This window comes from Macaca thibetana, chromosome 6 (genome assembly GCF_024542745.1).
Source record: "Macaca thibetana thibetana isolate TM-01 chromosome 6, ASM2454274v1, whole genome shotgun sequence".
Lineage (NCBI taxonomy): Eukaryota > Metazoa > Chordata > Mammalia > Primates > Cercopithecidae > Macaca > Macaca thibetana.
Genome location: NC_065583.1, coordinates 95,222,006 through 95,232,045, shown reverse-complemented (window position 1 = coordinate 95,232,045; position 10,040 = coordinate 95,222,006).

Here is a 10,040-nt window from a genome sequence, read left to right as displayed (position 1 = left end):
AAAGAATACACAATAGGAAAAGTATAGCCTACTTAATAGATGATGTCAAGAAAACCACATATCCACATGCAAAATAATGATATTGTACCCTCATCATACACCATATACAAAAATCAACTTAAAGTGGATTAAAGACTTATATGTAATACCTCAAATGTAAAACTCCTAGAAAAAAAATATAGGGAAAAACCTCACTGATACTTGTCTTGGCAATTACGTTTTCAGATATGACACCAAAAACGTTGGCAGCAAAAGCAACAATAAATGAGTGGTGCTTCATCAAACTAAAAAAACTTACACTCAGCAAAGAAAACAATCAATGAAATTAAAGGCAATCTATTGGATGAAAGCAAATATTTGCAAACCACATACCTGATAAGACATTAATATCCAAAATATATAAACAAACATACAAATCAATAACAATAAATAAATAACCCAATTTAAAAATGGGAAAAGGACCTGAATAGACATTTTTCACAAAGAAGGCATACAAATAACTAACAGATACATGAAGAGGTCCTCAACATCCCTAATCATCAGGGAAATACAAATCAAAACCTAAATGAGATATCACCTCACACCTGTTAACAATGGCTATTTTCAGAAAAAAATGAAAGATAACAAGTGTAAAGTAGTATAGCCATTATGGAAACAGCATGGAGATGCCTCAGAAAGTTATAAGTAGAACTACCATATAATCCAGCAATTCAATCTTATGAGCATATATCCAAAGGAAATGAAATCAGTATCTTGAAAAGATATCTGTACCCCCATGTTCTTTATAACATTATTCACAATAAGAGAAAGACATACACTGTTTGATTTTAACTAATTTAAGTTGGAGTCACAAGCTATTAAATACTCTAACATGTCAATTTCTCATAAACATCATCAATGTTACAAATATATGCATTCTTTTCCCTTAACCCCCAAACATAATTTTTCGTGTGACATTGTCTGTATTTCTAACCTTCCTAAAGTTTTCATGTATGAATGTAAGGCATCAATTTGTAAATCAGACAATAACTGCACAAAAGTAGTGTCCCAGCCTTAGTGTGCTGAATGTGCATATTGACCAAATGTATCTTTGACCAGGACATGAAATAGATTCATACCAAAGGTAGTGGTGGATCAGATTGAATGCTGCTTATTATTCTATAACAGGAAACCCATAATTCACAAAGTGTTTAGTCCCTTAACATCTCCTGCTTTTAAGTTACATGACTGAATTATTAAAATTAGTTGGAATATTTTACCTTGCCACCCAACTATTTGCCAATTTCTTTTACTCCTTTACTGGATTTAACTTTCTTAGGTCATCTTAAACATTTTAATATATTCTCAACTGCCACTAAGAGTAAGTTAAAGACATTCTATGATATTCTTCTTTAAAAATTCTAATTTTGTCATTGAAGTTAAGCAGCATGATTGTTTCCTTTTATTGTTTCCAGTCTGGTAGGGCCACAGTTCTTGTAGACATTAAAATGAAATGTAATTGAAGTGTGAATATCTTATATGGTATTTATTTGGTTCTAATACCACAACACTAAGAATAAACTAAGGAGCGATTAAACCATTTGGGATTTACTGACCTCTTTGAAACATTGGATTGTGTCCCCATAACAATGTATATGTACACAATGTTTTACGTATTGTTTCAGAGATTATGTGAAACTCTTCTATACGCTTCATTACAGTGGTTCTCGAAGCATGATTCCGGACCACTGATTCAGGACATCTTGTTAGAAATTCTGTCTTGGGCCCTGTTCCAGATCTACTGAAACAGAAACTCTTGGGGTAGAGACCAGCAAGTTGTTATATAACAAACTTTCAGGTGCTTCTGATAAATGCTGAGGTTTGAGAACTATTGTAGAGGCCAAAATCTAAGTCTTGTATGTCTGAATTAGATCTTTTTTTTTTTTTTTTTTTTTTTTTTTTTTTTTTTTTTTTTGAGACAGAGTCTGGCTCTGTCACCCAGGCTGGAGTGCAGTGGCCGGATCTCAGCTCACTGCAAGCTACGCCTCCCGGGTTTACGCCATTCTCCTGCCTCAGCCTCCCGAGTAGCTGGGACTACAGGCGCCCGCCACCTTGCCCGGCTAGTTTTTTGTATTTTTTAGTAGAGACGGGGTTTCACCGTGTTAGCCAGGATGGTCTCGATCTCCTGACCTTGTGATCCGCCTGTCTCGGCCTCCCAAAGTGCTGGGATTACAGGCTTGAGCCACCACACCGGACCTTGAATTAGATCTTAAAGTATTTTTATTCTTTTCTCTATAGAAGATCCAATGATATTTGACAAAGAATGGTAAAGTAATGATTGTGGTTGTTTGATTCATGAAGAAGAGAATAATTAAATCTAGTATAAATTAAATGTACAAAATTATTAATAACAAGACTATGTAAAACATTTTTCTGCTCTTTTTTACCTCTTCATTCAGACTTCTAAATCATAATTCAATTATAAGGAAAAGAAAAAGAAAGAATATCAATAAAACAAATGGTTATCTGGCTTGTATTCTATATCATAGAATTTGAGTTTATTTGGTAAGTATACTTAGGTAGGAGAACAGGGTAATTGTAGGAGCTTAGGAGAGCACCATTAGGATATGCTAGCTATATGAAGGATAACTAATTTTACATTTCAAAATAAGTCTTATGGACTGATGTATGAAAAATGATATGCCACATTATTAATCAGCCTAGTAACTTTAGACAGGAAAAAAAAAAAAAAAAAAACTTCCATTTTTGTTTCCTGGTGACTGTCTGAATAGAAAAGTGACTATATAAATCACAGAAAACAAAACTGCTAGTTTCAAAAGATATACCGATCCAGAATATGTTACTGATTAATAAAGTATGCTGGGGCAGGAGGTGGAGGACAAAAAGAAGAGAAGAACATTTATGAAGAATCTTGGGGAATGACCTTACTTTATTCTCTTCCTTTTCCCAAATTACCTTCCACCCAGTCAAGGTTGGAGAAAAGCAGCTTCTCGCATGCCCAACCTCAAATCGGGTAATCTGAGAATCAGGAGAATCTGGAATTTCTGGTTTTGACTTTAGTTTGATGAACAGTAGTAACCTCTTAAATATTAAGAAGCCAGTGGGATCTCTTGTGACATATCCAAAGGGAAGATCGGGAGAGAACGTTCATAGATATACTGTGTCTCACCACAAGCACGCTGAGTTCCCTGTTTGGCAAAGAATATGCCGCAATAGTTATGTGACAGTGCAAGCTGATTCGCTGGCCACTGCCTCGAGTTCTACAAAGAGGTCAATTGTTGAAAGAAGGGAGCTTCATGATCAGAGACTGTGGGATGAACTTCCTATATGAAGGAAAAGAAGCAGTGCTAAGTTGTGAAGTCAATGAGTAAGTGACTATACGGCCTTCAGAGCACCTAATGTACCACCCCCTAGAGGCAGCAAAGAAAAGAAAAAAAAAAAAAAAGAAAACTGAGATGAGAGCAAGAGCAAGAATGAGAATGAGAATCTCCTTTCAGGGCACTGGCTTGGCCGCTTGGTAGTAACTACTTAAAATGAGCACGTGGCCAGAATAAGGATATATCCACGTCGACCACCTTGACGGGGTAGCTGTGAGGATGAACTCAGAGAAAATGTTGAACAAAAACTGAAAAAAAAAGTTATTTAAAGAAATCCCTATTTTCTAACTAATTTTTTCCAACAAATATTTATGGAGCATTTACTACACATATCATGTATTCATAGCATATAGCATGATATGCCCATTAGGTAACCAAGAAATGGAAATACAAGACCCTGTGAATTACTACTTTTAGATATCACAGAGGAATTAATAAGTAATTTATCTCAGTATCAGGGAGATCTCACCAAGTATAGCCAATTAAGAAGTAAAAGATGGCAAGGCAACATTTGCTTCTATGGTTTGAATGTTCGTTACCTTCAAAACTCATATCGAAATGTACTTGCCATTGTAATGGTGTTGAAAGGTGGGAATTTTAAAAGGTTATTGGGCTGTAAGGGCTTCACCTTTGTGGGTGGAGTTACTACCATTACAGAAGGGCCAGTTCAGCCCTTTTTTGTCTCTTGGTTCTTCTGCTCATCTGCCTTGTGTGAAGTAGTGTGGCATTTAAGATGTTTTCTTGGGAGCAGTGACCAGGCCCTCACCAGGCAGGTGTTAAACCTGTCGGCATCTTGATATTGGACTTCTCAGCTTCCAGTACTCTGAGCCAAAACATTTTTATTCATTATCAACTACCAAGTCCATGATATTCTGTTACAACAGCACAAATGGGCTAACATATTTACCTTTCCTGAGAGATGCTTTATGACCTATATTATTTACATGTTAAACAACAACAACAAAGCCACACATTAGAATATTCTTTTAAAAAACTCAGATACCTAATTTTATACCACCCCTCTAAATATATTGTGATATTTTTAGAGTAATTTTAAGTTAATTTTGCATAAAGTATTTAAAATATCAAACATATTTATTGCTTACAATAATAGTCCAAATACATAGAGATAAAAATATTTTGAAAGTTAAAATATATGTTTAAAAAGTTGTTTATTCTAGCTGTATACACACTATACATATACTTACATATGTTCACAGTTTTACATATTTAGGTAGCCTCTTTTCCACTGGCCACTTCTAGCAAATGGCTCATCAATTTCTGTTTCCCTTCCATTACAGAAAATGTCCCTTCCATGGACATTTTCTTACATGTAGCTGGGATATAACAATAAAACCTTTTCGCTTTTTAGCTTTTCCACCCATTTCATGTTCTAGTTTCTCATATCATTAATCAACACAGTTGTCGGAGTAAACAACCTGTCTTTTTCAAGTTCCACAACGCTAAATAATTGTTTTCCTTCTTAAGCCTTTTGTTTCACCTCAATTTTATATAATTAATATCTTTGCTTTATGACAGTTGCATTCAAACCAAGTTCCTGCAATTCAGGGTATTTCATATAGATTATGTATTTCTAGTCCTAGAAATGAAGCTCATCTTCACTTAATATGCTCCAAGGAGTTTTGGTCTGATCTGGACTTTTCTTCCAGATGCTGTGGACATTTACTGTACCCTCAACAACCATCTAGTCTAACCAGATTTGGCCCTCATTAGATTAGCATAATATTTCCCACATATTTGACTGGATTGTTCATCTTTCACTTTAAGCACAGTCTTTATCAATGAGTGTAACTGCCGATTTTGCTTACTTTTGCAATTCGGAGGGTTGAATAACAACTTATCTAATATTTTCTCTCTCTCTGTCTGTCCGTTTCTGTTTCCTTACTACCCTGCCTGTATATTCTACATTCTCTATCACACTGAGATGATGTGGTAGTGGCATATGATGTATCTGTGTGGATGTGTGAGTGTAAGAAGTGCACTGGGGACACTGTTTTGGGGGGATATTCTTTTGGAAAGCATCTCTCTCCTCTTACTTCAGGTGAAAGCTGAAAACGGATTGTCCATTGGATAGAAACACAGACACTTCTGAATATTGAATCTAGTAACTGCCAAGCTCTAAAAGCTATGATGTTCCTATTTAAAATTTTTCATGACTAATTTTGTTTAAGCTAAAATAACGCTATCAGTGGATGGCAGCTCTGATTCTAAAACTGTGCTGGTCATCAGAAGAACTTTACATAAATATTATAAATACATGCATCCCAACACAAACCTAATTAATCATAATCTCTGTTAGACGATTCTCAGGAATCTCTGCATTTGAAAAACCCCTATTTATCAGAAATATCCAAGTTTGAAATTCTCTAGTCAAAATTATATTGAAATGGTGTTGACTCTTAGTTTATTATGGGTAAAATATGTTTGAACTTACTTATATTTATAGAATATTAATTGTATTTTATCCTTTGTTATACCATCCTTCCAATTATACTGTGATATTTTTAGAGTAAGATATAGCATCTTTTCTTTCTAAGCAATTTTTTGTTTTTGTTTTTGTTTTTGTTTGTTTGTTTGTTTGTTTTTGAGACAGAGTCTCACTGTGTCACCCAGGCTGGAATCCAATTGCACTATCTCGACTCACTGCAGCCTCTGCCTCCCGGGTTCAAGTGATTCTCCTGCCACTGCCTCAGCCTCCTGAGTAGCTGAGATTACAGGCATGTGCCACCATGCCTGGCTAATTTTGTATTTTTAGTAGAGATGGGGTTTCACCACATTGTTCAGGCTGGTCTCCATGGTCTCGAACTCCTGACCTCAGTTGATCCACCCACTTCAGATCCCCAAAGTGTTGGGATTACAGGTGTGAGCCACTGCACCCGGCCTGTCCATGCTTTCTAAAAGTTTTGGGAATGCAACTTTTCATTTCCTGAGTTCACTGGTAAGGTTTACTCTTAATTGGCAGTGCGGTCTCTGGGTGGAAATCAAGAAACTTTAGTGTATTTCATTATTCTCTCTGTCCAAATATTCTGAAAAATAATCAGAGTAACTGCCTGAAATTATTCAAGTTTGTTGCTGAATCTTTATAAACCAAAGTAGGCAGGTTGTCAGGTTTTTTTCTAGTTATGCCACATCACAGTTATAATAAAGTATTATGCAATGATTCACAAGGCTGGATGATCCTTTTCGTGGTTTCATCAGATAACCACTTTACTCTACTTACCTGAAAAATGGCAACAGCTTTCTAAATCATTACCCTTACTCAGTTTTGATCTCCTCAAGTCAACGTCCCACACAGCACCAAGGTGATCTACCCAAATTTAAAATTAAAAAATGCACATAATATAAACCTAAATCAGATTATATCACTCACTCTCTTTAAACTCTCCAATGATTTCCCATTTGAATTGAAGACAATTACAACTTCTTAGCATAGCCAATGAAATCCCAAATTATCTGGCCCCTGACTTAATCTTACACCACTACCTTCTCATTCACTCTGCTCCCACAACAAAGGCCTTCTTTTTTTGGCTCTTAAAATTATCCTGTAGATCTAAAACTATGTAATTCCAGGAAGAAAAGATAAGGGGAAATATTTGTGATATTAGTTTGGAAATCATTTCTTTGATGTGACATCAAAGTTCAGGCAATAAAAGAAAAAGTAGACAAGTGGGACCACATCCAACTTGAAAACTTTTGTTCACCAAAGGATAGAATCATTGTGAAAAAGCAACCAACAGAATGGGAGAAAATATTTGCAATTGTATATTGAACAAGGAGTTAATACCCAGAATATATAAAGAACATGTACATCTCAACAATAAAAATTCAAATGACTCAATTTTAGAAATGGGTGAAGGACTTGAATATACATTCTCCAAAGATAATATAAAATAGCTGTATTAGTCCATTTTCACACTACTGATAAAGATGTGCCTGATACTGGGAAGAAAAAGAGGTTTAATTGGACTTACAGTTCCACATGGCTGGGGAGACCTCAGAATCATGGAGGGAGGTGAAGGGCTCTTCTTACATGGCAGCAGCAAGAGAAAATGAGGAGGGGGAGGTTGCAGTGAGCCGAGATCACACCATTGCACTCCAGCCTGGATGACAGAGCGAGACTCCCTCTCAAAAAAAAAAAAAAAATTACTTAGAAAAAAAAGATGCTATATCTTACTCTAAAAAGATCACAGTATAATTGGAGGGATGGTATAACAAAGGACAAAATATAATTAATTAATATTCTATAAATATAAGTAAGTTCAAACATATTTTACCCATAATAAACTAAGAGTCAACACAATTTCAATATAATTTTGACTAGAGAATTTGAAACTTGGATATTTCTGATAATATCAGATCTTGTGAGACTTATTCACTATCACGAGAACAGCATGAGAAAGACTGGCCACCATGATTCAATTACCTCCCCCTGGGTCTCTACCACACAACATGTGGGAATTCTGGCAGATGTAAATCAGTCAAGATTTGGATGGGGACACTGCCAAACGATATCAATGGCCAACAAGCTTATAAAATGATGGTTAACATCACTAATCATTGGAAAAATACAAACACAAACCACAATGAGATGTTCTCTCACACTTACTAAAATGGCCACTTTCAAACACACACACACACACACACACACACACACACACACAGAGAGAGAGAGAGAGAAGAGAAAATAACAAGTTTTTGTGGAGATTTGGAAAAGTTGGAACCCATGTGCACTATTAATGGGATTGTAAATGATGCAAGCACTATAGAAAACAGTATGACAGTCACTCAGAAAATTAAAAATAGAGCTAATGTATGATCCAACAATACCACTTCTGAATATACATCTAGAAGAAATTAAAGCAGGGTGTCTAAGAAATATTTAAATATTCATGTCTCTGGCAGCACTATTTATGATCGCCAAGAGTTAGAGGCAACTCAAATGCCATCAATGGATAACTAAATAAACAAAATGTGTTATTTATATACAATAGAATACTATGCAGTCTTACAAAGGAAAGAAATTCTGTCACATGCTACAACATAGATGAAACTTGAGAATATTATGCTAAGTGAAATAAATCAGTCACAAAAGGACAAATTCTGTATGATTTTATTTATACGAAGTATCTAAAGTAGTCAAATTCATAGATACAAAAAGTAGAATGGTAGTTGCCAGGGGTTCAGGAAAAGGGGAATTATACAATGGGTATCCAGTTTCAGTGTTGCAAGATGAATAAGCTGTAGAAATCTTTTGCATAACAATGTAAATATACTTAATACTATGGAACTGCCCACTTAAAATGGTTAAGATGACAAATTTTATGCTATTTTTGCAACCACAATAATAAAAAAAAAGACTTAAATTTTTTTCTTTGCCTGTAAAGTCTTGTCCTTCAATCTTCTCATTTCTGACCGCTTCATGGCATTCTCTGTCATGTTAGCTCATGTTTCCTCTTTCCAAAAGAGATCTCTCTTATACCCAATGTAAAGTAGCCTGCCTAAGTCACCTTCACATAACAATCTCCCTAATTTGTTTTCCTAATGGCACTTATTATCATCTGAATTTATCCTATTCCCTTTTACAGTATTTTCTGCTCCATCCCTACAATTAGAATGAATTTCTGTGTCTTATACACTGCTATATGTTCAATATATGGAACTTTGAATGAATGATAGAGTCTTCTTGGTAAATACTTGTGAAATAATAAATTGAATATTTTAAGAAGTACTGAGCAATGCATTGATTTTTGCTAACCTCTGAACAAATAAGTCATATTCATTTCAGCAAGATTGTGAAAGTTGTGTCGTGTCACTGAATGGGTTTTGTAAACAAAGTGAATTATTTGACTTATGTGGGCAAAGAAGAGTGATAAAGTGATAACATATTAAGTGGAGAGTGAGTGAGTGATAGGAAAAGGGCTAAATGAGGACATATAAAGGATTCAGTAAAATGGAAAAGCTGAATAATTAGTTAGAATAAGGTAAAGTCACGTTTAGATGGGCTGTTTGTCATGACTGCGAAAGGGAACAGAGAACCAAGTGAAATAGTTGGGAACTAATACAGGTATGGAGAGGAAAGAACAAAATATAGAGGCAGAATGGGGAAGTATAAATCTTAGATGATAACCTAACATGCAAGCAGAAGTACGCTTAAGGCACATGTATATCTGAATTATTTGAATCAGAGGAAACATGCCATCCCTTTCTTCAGCTATGTGACACATTCAAAATCAGGATTTATTGAGATATTAGAGAATGGTAATGAAAAACGGTTGAATTCAAGAAACTAATTTCTGTAAATGTTTTTGAAATTAACTGATAAGTGATGATGATGATTATGATGATGATAATGATTATGATTATGATATAAATTTAGTTACAGAGACTAAAATTTACTAACTATCCCAAGAGGACAATCACTGACAGATACCAAAAGCCATTGTTAGAGGAGTTATTCTTGTTAAAAATTATTCACTGTGTTGAGTGAAAATCTGGGAACTTATCTTTTACCTTTTTAATCATATTATTGTCCACTAAACTAACAAATAATGCCTGCTTTTTGTGTATAAGAAGTATTCACATATCTGGTAATGTCAATCTTGACTCATAATAAATAAAGTAATTTCTAGGATTAATCTCTGG